Source organism: Cherax quadricarinatus, chromosome 13, assembly GCF_038502225.1.
Source record: "Cherax quadricarinatus isolate ZL_2023a chromosome 13, ASM3850222v1, whole genome shotgun sequence".
NCBI lineage: Eukaryota > Metazoa > Arthropoda > Malacostraca > Decapoda > Parastacidae > Cherax > Cherax quadricarinatus.
This window is the reverse complement of record NC_091304.1, coordinates 40239474-40258849: the sequence shown is the minus strand read 5'-3', so window position 1 is coordinate 40258849 and position 19376 is coordinate 40239474. Positions and strand designations below refer to the sequence as shown.

At 47.9% G+C, this 19376-nt stretch overlaps 1 protein-coding gene across 8 annotated transcripts in view; it reads right to left on the bottom strand.

Moving 5' to 3' along the window:
• The window catches only part of LOC128688737 (retinoic acid receptor RXR-alpha-B-like), a 755147-nt gene that overhangs the window by 461895 nt on the left and 273876 nt on the right, over positions 1-19376 (bottom strand). For 7 of the 8 annotated variants that reach the window (XM_070084652.1, XM_070084653.1, XM_070084654.1 and 4 more), the window contains exon 1: positions 18743-18785. The exons of the other annotated variant lie outside the window; for it this stretch is intronic. The gene's annotated coding sequence lies outside the window, so the exon portion shown is untranslated. Of the gene's footprint in view, positions 1-18742; positions 18786-19376 lie in introns of those variants that run through there. 8 annotated transcript variants of the gene reach the window in all.

Below are 19376 nucleotides of genomic sequence, written 5' to 3'. Positions count from 1 at the left end.
AGGAGATGGTATAGAAGAAAACAGGTTACTGAATTGCTTAAAAAACTAATAAATATGCTACAACAGAGGAAATATAGACTTAGCCGAGAGATCACTGAATTAGAGCACAAACTTAGGATGTCATACCTCACAGAAGAAGTACAAAGGGAACAAAGGGCCATACATGATATTGCAAGAAACCCAAAATATTTCTATTCCTACACAAAATCCAAGCTAAGAACTACCTGTAGAACTGGACCATTATTGAGAGGAGACTCGTATACTGACGAACAGGAAATGAGTGAAATCCTAAAAGAACAGTATAAGTCGGTGGTCAGCAACCCACTAAATGACAGCAAGGAAGAGAATGAAGAAATATTTTTCACTCCAGCAGAAGGCCGCGTAGATCAACTAACTGACAGTACAAATCCCATAGATTTCAAAAAAGAAATGGAAAACCTGCCCACTCACTCAGCACCTGGACCAGATTGTTAGGTAAGACACATATGCAACAGTTAGGTATCTTTATTTCGAAACGTTTCGCCTACACAGTAGGCTTCTTCAGTCGAGTACAGAAAAGTTGATAGAAGCAGAAGATACTTGAAGACGATGTAATCAGTCCATCACCCTTAAAGTTTTGAGGTGGTCAGTCCCTCAGTCTGCAGAAGAGCATTGTTCCATAGTATGAAACAATATGGAGATGAAGTGACAGGATGGAGCCTTATATAGCGCTTTCTAACAACTTTTCTGTACTCGACTGAAGAAGCCTACTGTGTAGGCGAAACGTTTCGAAATAAAGATACCTAACTGTTGCATATGTGTCTTACCTAACAACCTGTCGGTATTTGATACCATTTTAATGTTCAACCTGGTCCAGATTCATGGAATGCTCTATTTATAAAGAAGTGCAAAGAACCACTAGCACGAGCCCTCAGTATTCTTTGGAGAAAGAGCTTAGATCTAGGTGCAATACCGGAGGCCCTAAAGAGTGCAAACATAGCTCCTCTGCATAATTGAGGTAGTAGAGTACCAGCTAAAAATTACAGACCAGTAGCCCTAACCTCTCACATCATAAAAATCTTCGAAAGAGTGATGAGACGGCAGGTTGCAAATTTCATGGACCAGCACGACCAACAAAACCCGAACCAGCATGGTTTTAGAGCAGGACGATCTTGTCTGTAACAGCTGCTGAGCCATTATGATAGAATTACGGAGGCGCTGGAAGACGACCAAAAAGCAGATGTGATTTACGCAGATTTTCCAAAGGCGTTTGACAAATGCGGTCATGGAGTGATAGCGCATAAAATGAAGGCCATGGGCATTACTGGACAGGTAGGCAGATGGATTTTCGGGTTCCTAACGCACAGAACACAAAAAGTAGTAGTTAACAGGGCAAGATCCAGCATCAGCGAGGTCAAATGCTCAGTGCCCCAAGGCACTGTCTTGGCACCTCTGCTGTTTCACATCCTCCTAGCAGACGTAGACAATAACACCCGGCACACTTTTTTATCATCATTTGCAGATGACACAAAAATAAGCATGAAAGTCAGTACGGTAGAGAACACTGAAAAAGTCCAGTGGGCAGTGGAGAACAACATGACGTTCAGTGGTGATAAGTTCCAGCTGCTTAGGTATGGAAAGAATGAAGAACTCAATAGAAGCACTATATACAAAACTCAAGAGGGTCACCAAATAGAACGTGAGGAACACGTAAAAGACCTGGGAATAATTATGTCAGCTGACCTTTCTTTTAAAGACCATAACAAGACAAAGATCACGACAGCCAGGAAGATGACGGGGTGGGTATTGAAAACTTTCAAAACAAGGGAAATAATGCCGATGGTGACACTCTTCAAATCGCTAGTGCTCCCTCACTTAGAATATTGCTCAGTGCTGGCGGCCCCGTTCAGGGCAGGAGAAATATCGGAGCTGGAACAAATACAGAGATCGTTTACGGCTCACATTGAGCCAGTAAAGCACCTAAACTATTGGGAACGCCTGCAAGTCCCATATCTGCACACTGCCATAACATACTGGAGTGAAAGATATGGGAACACTATCAACATCCGGGGTCCCAGACTTTTCAACATCTTACCAGAAGATATCAGAAACACTGCTGGAACAAGTGTTGAAGCCTTCAAGAGGAAACTAGTATCTTCACCAGGTGCCAGATCAACCAGGCTGTGGTGGATATGTGGGGCAGCGGGCCTCCAGCAGCAACAGCCTGGTTGACCAGGCAAGCACCAGACAAGCCTGGCCCATGGCCGGGCTCAGAGAGTAGAGAAGCTCTCGAAACTCTTCAAAGTTATATCAAAGGTAAGGTAGGTATCCATATGTAAAGTAGAACTAAGCTGGTGCTTAGTGGTGGTGATGGTGGTACTGGTACCTAACAGTAGTGGTGGTGGTGATGGTGGTACTGGTACCTAACAGTACTGGTGGTGGTGATGGTGGTACTGGTACCTAACAGTACTGGTGGTGGTGATGGTGATACTGGTACCTAACAGTACTGGTGGTGGTGATGGTGGTACTGGTACCTAACAGTACTGGTGGTGGTGATGGTGGTACTGGTACCTAACAGTACTGGTGGTGGTGATGGTGGTACTGGTACCTAACAGTACTGGTGGTGGTGATGGTGGTACTGGTACCTAACAGTACTGGTGGTGGTGATGGTGGTACTGGTACCTAACAGTACTGGTGGTGGTGATGGTGGTACTGGTACCTAACAGTACTGGTGGTGGTGATGGTGGTACTGGTACCTAACAGTACTGGTGGTGGTGATGGTGGTACTGGTACCTAACAGTACTGGTGGTGGTGATGGTGGTACTGGTACCTAACAGTACTGGTGGTGGTGATGGTGGTACTGGTACCTAACAGTACTGGTGGTGGTGATGGTGGTACTGGTACCTAACAGTACTGGTGGTGGTGATGGTGGTACTGGTACCTAACAGTACTGGTGGTGGTGATGGTGGTACTGGTACCTAACAGTACTGGTGGTGGTGATGGTGGTACTGGTACCTAACAGTACTGGTGGTGATGGTGGTACTGGTACCTAACAGTACTGGTGGTGGTGATGGTGGTACTGGTACCTAACAGTACTGGTGGTGGTGATGGTGGTACTGGTACCTAACAGTACTGGTGGTGGTGATGGTGGTACTGGTACCTAACAGTACTGGTGGTGGTGATGGTGGTACTGGTACCTAACAGTACTGGTGGTGGTGATGGTGGTACTGGTACCTAACAGTACTGGTGGTGGTGATGGTGGTACTGGTACCTAACAGTACTGGTGGTGGTGATGGTGGTACTGGTACCTAACAGTACTGGTGGTGGTGATGGTGGTACTGGTACCTAACAGTACTGGTGGTGGTGATGGTGGTACTGGTACCTAACAGTACTGGTGGTGGTGATGGTGGTACTGGTACCTAACAGTACTGGTGGTGGTGATGGTGTTTCCACAGGCTGGCCGACGGGGTATGGAGACATAATGGACAATCCACTGTGGGACTGCAATCGCAAAAAGGTTAAGAAGCTCTGGTATAGTCTGTATCTTAGAGGTTAAGTAAAAGGGCACAATTTTTTTACAGACGAATCTCCTGCCAGCGTGGCCGTGACTAGCTCTAGCTCAAGTCCCCTCAAAGCCATCAACATGACTCACGAAATCGTAATGACACGATTGCAAACAAACCATACCACGGGCGGGGATAGAATCCGCGATCAGAGAGTCGTAAAACTCCAGACCGCCGTGTTAGCCACTGGACCAGCTGGCTACAACATGATTCGTCCAGTTAGGTACATTTATACCCCATAGGAAGGTTAGCATAGGTTCTATCCCCACCCGTGTTATGGTTTATTTGCAATCGTGTCATTACGATTTCGTGAGTCATGTTGATGGCTTTGAGGGGACTTGAGCTAGAGCTAGTCACGGCCACGCTGGCGGGAGATTCGTCTGTAAAAACCTGCATTTGTGGTCACAGTGGTGCCTGTGTTAACCTAAAAGGCCACAAGTGCAACTAATGCGATTATTTATTGTGGCTTGACAAAGCTCCTGGAGAGCAAAACGTTGCCACAATAAAATGCCGCCATTAGTTGCGCCTGTGTCCTTATACTTAACATGTCGGTAATTCTACCAACATTAATACAAGTCTTAGAGGTTAACAAGGTGTACAGTGCCACCAGGAACCACGTACTGCATGATGCTTCTCCAGGCTGGTGCCTACATGATGCTCCTCCAGGCTGGTGCCTACATGATGCTCCTCCAGGCTGGTGCCTACATGATGCTCCTCCAGGCTGGTGCCTACATGATGCTCCTCCAGGCTGGTGCCTCCATGATGCTCCTCCAGGCTGGTGCCTCCATGGTGCTCCTCCAGGCTGGCGCCTCCATGATGCTCCTCCAGGCTGGTGCCTCCATGATGCTCCCCCAGGCTGGTGCCTCCATGACGCTCCTGGTAGGTAAGACACATAGGCAACAGTTAGGCAGCTTTATTCCGAAACGTTTCGCCTACACAGTAGGCTTCTTCAGTCGAATGCAGAAAGTAGGCAGGAGCAGTAGAGATGCGAAGACGATGTAATCAGTCCATCACCCTTAAAGTCGTAGATTTGAGGTTATCAGTCCCTCAGCCTGGAGAAGTTCAGTTCCATAGTCAGGAACTATCTGAAGATCAAGCGACAGTGCGGAGACTTCAATACTGTCGGAAGGAGAGGTGTAGAGTAGCAGCAGTGAGAAAGCAGCCACTGAGAGGACACGTCTCTCTCAGATCAAACATTTCTCACTTGAAAAAGTTGTTCAAGGAGTTTTCTGTACCAAGATGCCATTGTGTTGCAGTGTCTGACAGGATGAATATCAAAATGGTATACAATACCGACAGGTTGGTAGGTAAGACACATAGGCAACAGTTAGGCAGCTTTATTCCGAAACGTTTCACCTACACAGTAGGCTTCTTCAGTCGAATACTGCTGGAGGTGGCAACAAGAGCAGATGCAGCCCTGCCAATAGACTCCTGCTGGAGGTGGCAACAAGAGCAGATGCAGCCCTGCCAGTAGACTCCTGCTGGAGGTGGCAACAAGAACAGATGCAGCCCTGCCAGTAGACTCCTGCTGGAGGTGGCAACAAGAGCAGATGCAGCCCTGCCAGTAGACTCCTGCTGGAGGTGGCAACAAGAACAGATGCAGCCCTGCCAGTAGACTCCTGCTGGAGGTGACAACAAGAGCAGATGCAGCCCTGCCAGCAGACTCCTGCTGGAGGTGGCAACAAGAACAGATGCAGCCCTGCCAGTAGACTCCTGCTGGAGGTGACAACAAGAGCAGATGCAGCCCTGCCAGTAGACTCCTGCTGGAGGTGGCAACAAGAACAGATGCAGCCCTGCCAGTACACTCCTGCTGGAGGTGACAACAAGAGCAGATGCAGCCCTGCCAGTACACTCCTGCTGGAGGTGGCAACAAGAGCAGATGCAGCCCTGCCAGTACACTCCTGCTGGAGGTGGCAACAAGAGCAGATGCAGCCCTGCCAGTACACTCCTGCTGGAGGTGGCAACAAGAGCAGATGCAGCCCTGCCAGCAGACTCCTGCTGGAGGTGACAACAAGAACAGATGCAGCCGTGCCAGTACACTCCTGCTGGAGGTGACAACAAGAGCAGATGCAGCCCTGCCAGTAGACTCCTGCTGGAGGTGACAACAAGAGCAGATACAGCCGTGCCAGTACACTCCTGCTGGAGGTGACAACAAGAACAGATGCAGCCCTGCCAGCAGACTCCTGCTGGAGGTGACAACAAGAACAGATGCAGCCCTGCCAGTAGACTCCTGCTGGAGGTGACAACAAGAACAGATGCAGCCCTGCCAGCAGACTCCTGCTGGAGGTGACAACAAGAACAGATGCAGGCCTGCCAGTAGACTCCTGCTGGAGGTGACAACAAGAACAGATGCAGCCCTGCCAGCAGACTCCTGCTGGAGGTGACAACAAGAACAGATGCAGCCCTGCCAGCAGACTCCTGCTGGAGGTGACAACAAGAACAGATGCAGCCCTGCCAGCAGACTCCTGCTGGAGGTGACAACAAGAACAGATGCAGGCCTGCCAGTAGACTCCTGCTGGAGGTGACAACAAGAACAGATGCAGCCCTGCCAGCAGACTCCTGCTGGAGGTGACAACAAGAACAGATGCAGCCCTGCCAGCAGACTCCTGCTGGAGGTGACAACAAGAACAGATGCAGCCCTGCCAGCAGACTCCTGCTGGAGGTGGCAACAAGAGCAGATGCAGCCCTGCCAGTAGACTCCTGCTGAGATCCGTCACTGTATATAACTTGTGGTAAGTTATTACTAAACGTGTTTAGTGAACTGGAAACTTTCAATAAATCTTTTATGCAAATCAGTGAAAGTAGCAGAGAGGGAGAGAGAGAGAGAGAGAGAGAGTAGGGAACAGGATGAAGTTGGAGCCATCTGCTGGCCCACAGCTAGCTCCAACTTCATCCTGTTCCCTACTTGTATGTCACATAACAATAAAAATGTGTTCAAATGAGCTGATGTAGGTAACAGCTCTTAGCTTGTCAATAAAGTTAGGAATCCTTAACCTAACCTTGTCAAACCCTGTGTAAAGAGAGAGAGAGAGAGAGAGAGAGAGATGACAGTACACACCAGGTTTTAGCAGAAGGAAGAGCCAATAGTACGCACTAGGCTGACAGAGAGAAGAGCTGCCAGTACACACCAGGCTGACAGCAGAGAGAAGAATTGCCAATACATACCAGGCTGACAGAAGAGAGAAGAATTGCCAGTACATACCAGGCTGACAGAAGAGAGAAGAGCTGCCAGTACATACCAGGCTGACAGAAGAGAGAAGAGCTGCCAGTACACACCAGGCTGACAGCAGAGAGAAGAATTGCCAATACATACCAGGCTGACAGAAGAGAGAAGAATTGCCAGTACATACCAGGCTGACAGAAGAGAGAAGAGCTGCCAGTACATACCAGGCTGACAGAAGAGAGAAGAGCTGCCAGTACACACCAGGCTGACAGCAGAGAGAAGAGCTGCCAGTACACACCAGGCTGACAGCAGAGAGAAGAGCTGCCAGTACACACCAGGCTGACAGCAGAGAGAAGAGTTGCCAATACATACCAGGCTGACAGCAGAGAGAAGAGCTGCCAGTACACACCAGGCTGACAGCAGAGAGAAGAGCTGCCAGTACATACCAGGCTGACAGCAGAGAGAAGAGCTGCCAGTACACACCAGGCTGACAGCAGAGAGAAGAGCTGCCAGTACATACAAGGCTGACAGCAGAGAGAAGAGCTGCCAGTACACACCAGGCTGACAGCAGAGAGAAGAGCTGCCAGTACATACCAGGCTGACAGCAGAGAGAAGAGCTGCCAGTACACACCAGGCTGACAGCAGAGAGAAGAGCTGCCAGTACACACCAGGCTGACAGCAGAGAGAAGAGCTGCCAGTACACACCAGGCTGACAGAAGAGAGAAGAGCTGCCAGTACACACCAGGCTGACAGCAGAGAGAAGAGCTGCCAGTACATACCAGGCTGACAGTAGAGAGAGGAGCTGCCAGTACATACCAGGCTGACAGTAGAGAGAGGAGCTGCCAGTACATACCACAGCAGAGAGAAGAGCTGCCAGTACATACCAGGCTGACAGTAGAGAGAGGAGCTGCCAGTACATACCAGGCTGACAGTAGAGAGAGGAGCTGCCAGTACATACCAGGCTGACAGTAGAGAGAGGAGCTGCCAGTACACACCAGGCTAACAGCAGAGAGAAGAGCTGCCAGTACACACCAGGCTGACAGCAGAGAGAAGAGCTGCCAGTACACACCAGGCTGACAGCAGAGAGAAGAGCTGCCAGTACACACCAGGCTGACAGCAGAGAGAAGAGCTGCCAATACACACCAGGCTGACAGCAGAGAGAAGAGCTGCCAGTACATACCAGGCTGACAGTAGAGAGAGGAGCTGCCAGTACATACCAGGCTGACAGTAGAGAGAGGAGCTGCCAGTACATACAAGGCTGACAGCAGAGAGAAGAGCTGCCAGTACATACCAGGCTGACAGCAGAGAGAAGAGCTGCCAGTACATACCAGGCTGACAGCAGAGAGAAGAGCTGCCAGTACATATCAGGCTGACAGAAGAGAGAAGAGCTGCCAGTACAGACCAGGCTGACAGCAGAGAGAGGAGCTGCCAGTACACACCAGGCTGACAGAAGAGAGAAGAGCTGCCAGTACACACCAGGCTGACAGCAGAGAGAAGAGCTGCCAGTACACACCAGGCTGACAGCAGAGAGAAGAGCTGCCAGTACATACCAGGCTGACAGAAGAGAGAAGAGCTGCCAGTACATACCAGGCTGACAGCAGAGAGAAGAGCTGCCAGTACACACCAGGCTGACAGCAGAGAGAAGAGCTGCCAGTACACACCAGGCTGACAGCAGAGAGAAGAGCTGCCAGTACACACCAGGCTGACAGCAGAGAGAAGAGCTGCCAGTACAGACCAGGCTGACAGAAGAGAGAAGAGCTGCCAGTACATACCAGGCTGACAGCAGAGAGAAGAGCTGCCAGTACACACCAGGCTGACAGCAGAGAGAAGAGCTGCCAGTACACACCAGGCTGACAGCAGAGAGAAGAGCTGCCAGTACACACCAGGCTGACAGCAGAGAGAAGAGCTGCCAGTACACACCAGGCTGACAGCAGAGAGAAGAGCTGCCAGTACACACCAGGCTGACAGCAGAGAGAAGAGCTGCCAGTACACACCAGGCTGACAGCAGAGAGAAGAGCTGCCAGTACACACCAGGCTGACAGCAGAGAGAAGAGCTGCCAGTACACACCAGGCTGACAGCAGAGAGAAGAGCTGCCAGTACACACCAGGCTGACAGCAGAGAGAAGAGCTGCCAGTACATACCAGGCTGACAGCAGAGAGAAGAGCTGCCAGTACACACCAGGCTGACAGCAGAGAGAAGAGCTGCCAGTACATACCAGGCTGACAGCAGAGAGAAGAGCTGCCAGTACACACCAGGCTGACAGCAGAGAGAAGAGCTGCCAGTACACACCAGGCTGACAGTAGAGAGAAGAGCTGCCAGTACACACCAGGCTGACAGCAGAAATAACACCAGACGTACTTAATATTACACTGATACATATACAAAACTCAAGAATGGCTGTCAGAAACGTTAACAGAGAATCATTACTTCATATATACTTGGATGACGCATGAGGGTCCTGCATGAAACATGCGGGTCCTGCATGACGCATGCGGGTCCTGCATGGCGCATGCTGGTCCCGTTTGACGCATGCGTTAGAGCAAGCGTAGAGAGCAACGAGAGGGTTGCATGGGTATGGGAGGTGACGACAGTGAACCACCAGCAGACACTGGACTAACAACCCCAGGAGAAGCAGCGGGATATGACCACGACATACAAAATACTCAGAAGATTAGGGTGTACAGGGACGGGTTGTGATGCCAGGGATCACTGATGCTAAAGTTATCCAGGGATCACTGATGACAGGGTGATCCAGGGATCACTGATGACAGGGTGATCCAGGGATCACTGATGCTAAAGTTATCCAGGGATCACTGATGACAAGGTGATCCAGGGATCACTGATGACAGGGTGATCCAGGGATCACAGATGACCAGGTGATCCAGGGATCACTGATGACCGGGCGATCCAGGGATCACTGATGACAGGGTGATCCAGGGATCACTGATGACAGGGTGATCCAGGGATCACTGATGACCGGGTGATTCAGGGATCACTGATGACCGGGTGATCCAGGAATCACTGATGACCGGGTGATCCAGTTTCATAAGTTCCGAGAGCTCTTCTACCCCCAGAGCCCGGCCCTGGGCCAGGTTCGTCTGGTGCTTGCCTGGTCAACCAGACTGTTGCTGCTGGTGGCCTACTGACTCACATATCCATCACAGCCTAGTTGATCTGGCACCTGGTGAAGATAATTGTCCAGTTTCCTCTTTGTGCCAACAGTGTTTCTCATATCTTCTAGTAAGATGTTGAATATTCTGGGGCCACGAATGTCGATAGAGTATTCTCTTATTGTGCCCACCGCACCCCTGCTATTCACTGGGTTTATCGTGCACCTCCACCAATATCTCTCATTCCAGTATGTTACGGCAGTGTGCAGGTTTGGGACAAAGCCCTCAGGTATTTTCCAGGTACATGTTATCATGTATCTCTCCTCCGCTCCAGTGAGTACGTATTTAAGACTCTAAGGTGTTTCCAATAATTTAAATGCTTTATTGGTTCTATATGGGCCATAAACGATCTTTGTATCTGTTCCAGCTCTGCCCTGACCGGGGCAGTCAACAGTGAGCAATATTCCAAATGAGAGAGCACAAGCGATTTGAAAAGTGTCACCACTGGTACTATTTCCCTTGTTTTAGAAGTTCTCAATACCCACCCTGTCATCTCCCTGGCTGTCGTCAACTTGGTCTTATTGAGGTCTTTGAAAGACACGCCAGCTGCCATAATTACTCCCAGGTCTTTCGTATCTTCCTTTCATTCTATTTGGTGATCATCCTATGTTCTCTTTACAGTGGCTCTTTTGGCCTCTTTCTTCTTCTCATTTTAAGTATGTGGCACTTTTGTAAGTTACCATCTGCCATTAAGTTACCCTTTCTCACTGAACTTAAGTCTGTAGTTAATTACACAAGAAGTCTTACATAACAATCTATGTTTAGTTCTTAAGAAAGATGTAAGTGTTATCATTACTTACCTGAAATGCAATGCACAAGCAGTAGTTTCCTCTGGTGTCTACTTCACTATTGTACTGACTCACAGAAACTAACATTATTATTATTAAAATATTTCATTGAATATTTGCTATTTTTCAACTAGTTAATTATTGATAGATAAGACACATAGACAACATTTAGGCAACTTTATTCTGAAACGTTTCGCCTACACAGTAGGCTTCTTCAGTCGAGTACAGAAAGTAGGCAGGAGCAGTAGAGATGTGAAGACGATGTTAATTATTAGTTAAGCCAGTGCAGACTAACCTTAATTATACAGTACTGTGCAAATTAATTGGGACAGGAGTAAATCTTGTTATTATCTCAGTAATATGGTGTTTGGTCAGTGCTACAACAGTTGTTCTGAAAGGTCATTCCTGCAAGCATGCTCTGTGAGTGAATATGGTTTCACCAAATTCTTCCTTTCAATTCATGATTACTGCTGAAATTCATGATGGATGTTACACCTATGAAGCATGCAAGTACAGTATAGAAAACATGCTGTTTTGAGTATCACATATATCGCTGAAAATTTGAGCCCAGCACAGTCAACAGTTGGTCGGATTCTGAAGATGGCTGACGACACTAGTGACTGGAGCGCTGCGAGGAAGATGGAAAACGCAAGACAACAAGTCAGGACAGGTAAGACCCATGAGGGTGAACGGGAGATTTGGATAGTGGAAGAGAAGTGGGGGAGAGGAAGGGATAAGAGAATGAGGGAAAGAGCCGGGGCTAAACCCAGCCGCATGGCGTTGGTTGGAAGGGTAGAGAGAAAAGTTGCTGGTTGTGCTGACTGCGTAACTGTATCAAACGCCACTGCTGAACCGGTCAGGATTTTGGATGACAAAGGACCGACATACAGGTGTCGCCAGAGCGCCATGCGCAAGTTTGCTGTTGTCTGTTCCTCAGTGCTATATTATTGGTTGGAGAGGGAATATGGAAAGTTGGCTGTGTAAAAAAACCCGGACGTCTTTCAAAGTCCACCCTACATCTCACGATGACAAGGTTAACATAAAAAATAGTGAGAAGGATCCCAAGAAAACCAGCAAAAATCTAGAGATTTCGCTTCAGGTAGCATTAATGTTGATTTTTCAACTGTTCGATGAAGGATCCTTGAAGCTGGCACAACTGCCAGAAAGCCAGTAAATACACAATTATTGACTGCTGTTATGAAGGAAAAGGCTGTTGTGGGCACTCGATCATAAGGGATGGACGGCAGATGAATGGAGAAAAGTTATTTTTTCAAACGAGGTGCATTTTGAAGTACATGGATACAGATCAGTGCTAGTGAGACGGAGCAAAGGCGAGCCTTTTCGGTATGGACACACTCAACAAGCGCCAAAACACCCACCTAAGATGATGTTTTGGGGTAGTTTTACTGCTAAAGGCCATGGAGGGCTTGTTATTGTTGAGTAAACGATGAACAGTGACAAATCCAAGGTAATCCTGGCAAATCATATACTTACCACTGTGGACTGAGACTTTCCTGACTGAGAAGGCATTTTCCGGCAGGATCTTGCTCCATGCCACACTTCCAGACAAATGTTGACAATCTTCGAAGAGAGTGATCTAAATATTCTAAATTGGGACGGAAATTCTTCTGACCTCAACCCAGTTAAGACTGTATGGGCAATACCAAACGCAGGATTGCAAAACAGGACTGTTCAACAGTGGAGAAGCTCACCGCTGTTGTTACTAGGACCTGGTACTATGAGGAACAACTTGCCAGAATATGTTCACTGGTCAGTTCTGTGCCGCAGCGCGTAGCAATGTTTATAAAACCAAACCTTATTAAATTATTTACCTGTCATACCACTGCCTTGTGTTATTCAACTAAACATTAATTTGCAAATGTCTTATTTCATCACTGTCGCAATTAATGTGCACACTACAGTAACTAGCAACAGTAAGGATTAATGTGCACACTACTGTAACTAGCAACAGTGAGGATTAATGTGCACACTACAGTAACTAGCAACAGTGAGGATTAATGTGCACACTACAGTAACTAGCAACAGTGAGGATTAACGTGCACACTACAGTAACTAGTAACAGTGAGGATTAATGTGCACACTACAGTAACTAGCAACAGTGAGGATTAATGTGCACACTACAGTAACTAGTAACAGTGAGGATTAACGTGCACACTACAGTAACTAGTAACAGTGAGGATTAATGTGCACACTACAGTAACTAGCAACAGTAAGGATTAATGTGCACACTACTGTAACTAGCAACAGTGAGGATTAATGTGCACACTACAGTAACTAGCAACAGTGAGGATTAATGTGCACACTACAGTAACTAGCAACAGTGAGGATTAACGTGCACACTACAGTAACTAGTAACAGTGAGGATTAATGTGCACACTACAGTAACTAGCAACAGTGAGGATTAATGTGCACACTACAGTAACTAGTAACAGTGAGGATTAACGTGCACACTACAGTAACTAGTAACAGTGAGGATTAATGTGCACACTACAGTAACTAGCAACAGTGAGGATTAACGTGCACACTACAGTAACTAGTAACAGTGAGGATTAATGTGCACACTACAGTAACTAGTAACAGTGAGGATTAATGTGCACACTACAGTAACTAGCAACAGTGAGGATTAACGTGCACACTACAGTAACTAGTAACAGTGAGGATTAATGTGAACACTACAGTAACTAGTAACAGTGAGGATTAATGTGCACACTACAGTAACTAGCAACAGTGAGGATTAATGTGAACACTACAGTAACTAGTAACAGTGAGGATTAATGTGCACACTACAGTAACTAGTAACAGTGAGGATTAATGTGCACACTACAATAACTAGTAACAGTGAGGATTAACGTGCACACTACAGTAACTAGCAACAGTGAGGATTAATGTGCACACTACAGTAACTAGCAACAGTGAGGATTAATGTGAACACTACAGAAACTAGCAACAGTGAGGATTAATGTGCACACTACAGTAACTACTAACAGTGAGGATTAATGTGCACACTACAGTAACTAGCAACAGTGAGGATTAATGTGCACACTACAGTAACTAGTAACAGTGAGGATTAACGTGCACACTACAGTAACTAGTAACAGTGAGGATTAATGTGCACACTACTGTAACTAGTAACAGCGAGGATTAATGTGCACACTACAGTAACTAGCAACAGTGAGGATTAATGTGCACACTACAGTAACTAGTAACAGTGAGGATTAATGTGCACACTACTGTAACTAGTAACAGCGAGGATAAGTGTGCACACTACAGTAACTAGTAACAGTGAGGATTAATGTGCACACTACAGTAACTAGCAACAGTGAGGATTAATGTGCACACTACTGTAACTAGCAACAGTGAGGATTAATGTGCACACTACAGTAACTAGTAACAGTGAGGATTAATGTGCACACTACAGTAACTAGCAACAGTGAGGATTAACGTGCACACTACAGTAACTAGTAACAGTGAGGATTAATGTGCACACTACAGTAACTAGTAACAGTGAGGATTAACGTGCACACTACAGTAACTAGTAACAGCGAGGATAAGTGTGCACACTACAGTAACTAGTAACAGTGAGGATTAATGTGCACACTACTGTAACTAGTAACAGTGAGGATTAATGTGCACACTACTGTAACTAGTAACAGTGAGGATTAACCTTCATAATAAATAGTGATAGTGAAGATTAATATTAATTACAACTAGTGAGAGTAACCTGTAGAGGGTGGCTACAACAACTTGTAGAGGGTGGCTACAACAACCTGTAGAGGGTGGCTACAACAACTTGTAGAGGGTGGCTACAACAACTTGTAGAGGGTGGCTACAACAACCTGTAGAGGGTGGCTACAACAACTTGTAGAGGGTGGCTACAACAACTTGTAGAGGGTGGCTACAACAACTTGTAGAGGGTGGCTACAACAACCTGTAGAGGGTGGCTACAACAACTTGTAGAGGGTGGCTACAACAACTTGTAGAGGGTGGCTACAACAACTTGTAGAGGGTGGCTACAACAACTTGTAGAGGGTGGCTACAACAACTTGTAGAGGGTGGCTACAACAACCTGTAGAGGGTGGCTACAACAACCTGTAGAGGGTGGCTACAACAACCTGTAGAGGGTGGCTACAACCTGTAGAGGGTGGCTACAACCTGTAGAGGGTGGCTACAACAACTTGTAGAGGGTGGCTACAACAACTTGTAGAGGGTGGCTACAACAACTTGTAGAGGGTGGCTACAACAACCTGTAGAGGGTGGCTACAACCTGTAGAGGGTGGCTACAACAACTTGTAGAGGGTGGCTACAACAACTTGTAGAGGGTGGCTACAACCTGTAGAGGGTGGCTACAACAACTTGTAGAGGGTGGCTACAACAACTTGTAGAGGGTGGCTACAACCACTTGTAGAGGGTGGCTACAACCTGTAGAGGGTGGCTACAACAACTTGTAGAGGGTGGCTACAACAACTTGTAGAGGGTGGCTACAACCTGTAGAGGGTGGCTACAACAACTTGTAGAGGGTGGCTACAACAACTTGTAGAGGGTGGCTACAACCACTTGTAGAGGGTGGCTACAACAACCTGTAGAGGGTGGCTACAACAACCTGTAGAGGGTGGCTACAACAACTTGTAGAGGGTGGCTACAACAACTTGTAGAGGGTGGCAACAACCTGTAGAGGGTGGCTACAACAACTTGTAGAGGGTGGCTACAACAACTTGTAGAGGGTGGCTACAACAACTTGTAGAGGGTGGCTACAACAACCTGCAGAGGGTGGCTACAACCTGTAGAGGGTGGCTACAACAACTTGTAGAGGGTGGCTACAACAACTTGTAGAGGGTGGCTACAACAACTTGTAGAGGGTGGCTACAACAACTTGTAGAGGGTGGCTACAACAACTTGTAGAGGGTGGCTACAACCACTTGTAGAGGGTGGCTACAACAACCTGTAGAGGGTGGCTACAACAACTTGTAGAGGGTGGCTACAACAACTTGTAGAGGGTGGCTACAACAACGTGTAGAGGGTGGCTACAACCTGTAGAGGGTGGCTACAACAACTTGTAGAGGGTGGCTACAACAACCTGTAGAGGGTGGCTACAACAACTTGTAGAGGGTGGCTACAACAACTTGTAGAGGGTGGCTACAACAACTTGTAGAGAGCGGTTACAACAACCTGTAGAGGGTGGCTACAACAACTTGTAGAGGGTGGCTACAACAACCTGTAGAGGGTGGCTACAACAACCTGTAGAGGGTGGCTACAACAACCTGTAGAGGGTGGCTACAACAACTTGTAGAGGGTGGCTACAACAACCTGTAGAGGGTGGCTACAACAACTTGTAGAGGGTGGCTACAACAACTTGTAGAGGGTGGCTACAACAACTTGTAGAGGGTGGCTACAACATCTTGTAGAGGGTGGCTACAACAACTTGTAGAGGGTGGCTACAACAACCTGTAGAGGGTGGCTACAACCTGTAGAGGATGGCTACAACAACTTGTAGAGGGTGGCTACGACCTGTAGAGGGTGGCTACAACAACCTGTAGAGGGTGGCTACAACAACCTGTAGAGGGTGGCTACAATAACCTGCAGAAGGTGACTACAATAACCTGTAGAAGGTGGCTACAATAACCTGCAGAAGGTGACTACAATAACCTGTAGAGGGTGGCTACGACAACCTGCAGAAGGTGACTACAACAACCTGCAGAAGGTGACTACAACAACCTGCAGAAGGTGACTACAACAACCTGCAGAAGGTGACTACAACAACCTGCAGAAGGTGACTACAATAACCTGCAGAAGGTGATTACAATAACCTGCAGAGGGTGGCTACAACAAAAACAGCAGCAGGCTGCTGAGACCACCTACAATATAAGAACATAAGGAAGTAGGAACACTGCAGCAGGCCTACTGGCCCATACTAAGCAAGTCTTTCTGAAACCCAAACCCACCAAAAAATATTCGCCCAACCCAATATCAATGTTACCCAAGAAATAAGCTTTGATAACGTTATTAACTCAAGTGCAAGTCCCACTCAGATCCACCCCCTCTCACTCGTGTATTTATTTAACCTATATTTGAAGCTACTCAAGGTTTTAGCTTCAATAACACTACTAGGCAGACTGTTCCCTTCATCGACTACTCAATTTCCAAACCAGTACTTTCCTATATCCTTTCTGAATCTAAATTTATCCAACTTTAATTCATTATTTCGTGTTCTTTCTTAAAGGAATATCCTCAGAACCATATTTATATCTCCCTTATTTATATCCATCTTTCACTTATACACATTAATCATGTCTCTCATCATTCTACGTCTTAGAAGACAATATAGGTTCAGGGATTTTAATCTCTCTTCGTAATGGAAAATTTCTTATAAAATGGATTAATTTTGTTATTCTTCTGTGAATATTCTCTAACGAATTTGTATCCATTCTGTAGTATGGAGACCAGAAATGAGTTGCATAATTTAAGTGATGCCTTACTAATGATTTGTAGAGCTGTAGTATAACAAATGGATTTCTTTTACTTACACTTCTGGCTATAAATCCCAGTAATCTGCCTTATTACGTACGCCTAGGCATTACTGTCTTGGTTTAAGGTTCCAGCTTACCATAACCCCCAAGTACTTTTCGCATTCTGTATGGCCAAGTTCTACATTATATACATTACAAGCGCTAGAGTTACGGACATTCCCGAGCTTCAGGACTTTGCATTTATCTACAGTGAACCGCATCTGCCACTTATCTGACCACGATATGAGTTTGTCTAAATCCTCCTGAAGTTCAGTAATATCTTCCTCTGTATCAATTATCCAACCAATCTTCGTGTCATCAGCGAATTTGCTCATATCACTAGTTATTCCTTCGTCAAAGTCATTAATGCATATTATAAACAACAATTGGAGTAAAACTGATCCCTGTGGAACGCCACAAGTTACAGATCCCCCACTCAAATTTCACCCCTTTTATGCACGCACACACACACACACACACACACACACACACACACACACACACACACACACACACACACACACACACTGCTTCCTGTTGGTCAGCCGCGCCTCGACCAATGACAACTTTTTCCCCAATACCATGAGCTGCCACTTTCTTGAAGTCTTTTCTTTGGTACTCTATCAAAAGCTTTATCAAAATCCAAATATATAAAATCGAATTCTTGATAATGATCAACTGACTCAATTAACGGTTCACAAAGTTCCATTATGAACTCTTCAAGAACCCTTAAAAAGTTCCTGAGAGCGTCTACAGCAGCAGTAGCAACCTGCTGAGAGCGGCTACAGCAGCAGTAGCAACCTGCTGAGAGCGGCTACAGCAGCAGTAGTAACCTGCTGAGAGCGGCTACAGCAGCAGCAGCAACCTGCTGGGAGCGTCTACAACAGCAGCAGCAACCTGCCGAGAGCGGCTACAGCAGCAGTAGCAACCTGCTGAGAGCGGCTACAGCAGCTGTAGCAACCTGCTGAGAGCGGCTACAGCAGCTGTAGCAACCTGCTGAGAGCGGCTACAGCAGCAGCAGACTGCAGAGAGCAGCTACTAGTCCTAGTACTGAAGGACTAAGACAGGTGTTGACACTAGCACAGGTGAGGCAGTGCTGGAAAGCAGAGTACCACACACACACACACGTGGAGCTTGAGTACACGTGTGCTGAGCTTGAGTACACATGTGCTGAGCTTGAGTACACGTGTGCTGAGCACAGTAAGACAGCACCCGCACACACATACACACAGGTGCTGAGGAGCAGCACAACAGAGTACAACACCAGCACACACGTGCTGAGCACCGTACCAGCACACATGTGCTGAGCACAGTACCAGCACACACGTGCTGAGCACCGTACCAGCACACATGTGCTGAGCACAGTATCAGCACACACACGTGCTGAGCACAGTACCAGCACACACGTGCTGAGCACCGTACCAGCACACATGTGCTGAGCACAGTACCAGCACACACGTGCTGAGCACCGTACCAGCACACATGTGCTGAGCACCGTACCAGCACGCACACACACATACACGTGCTGAACACCAGCACAGCAGAGCACATCACCAGCACACGCGACGCACACTGAGTCAGGCGGCACACTAACACACACACACCCAGACACACTGACACCACCACCACCGCCGCCACCACCCCCACCAACACCACTGCCGCCACCACCACTGCCGCCACCACCACCACCGCCGCCACCACCACTGCCGCCACCACCACCGCCGCCACCACCCCCACCAACACCACTGCCGCCACCACCACTGCTACCACCACCACTGCCGCCACCACCACTGCCGCCACCACCACCGCCGCCACCACCACTGCCGCCACCACCACCGCCACCACCACCACCACCGCCGTCACCACCACCGCCACCACCAACCACCACCAACCGCCACCGCGGCCACCACCACCAACTGCCACCGCGGCCACCACCACCACCGCCACAACTGCCACCGCCACCACCACTACCGCCACGACCACTGCCGCCCCCACCACCACCACCCCCGCTACTGCCAAAACCACCACTGCCACCACCACCACTGCCACCGCCAACACCACCGCCACCACTACCATCACCACCACCACTGCCACCTTCACCACCGCTACCACTACCATCACCACCACCACTGCCACCTTCACCACCACCACCGCCACCATCACCACCACCACCACTGCCACCACCACC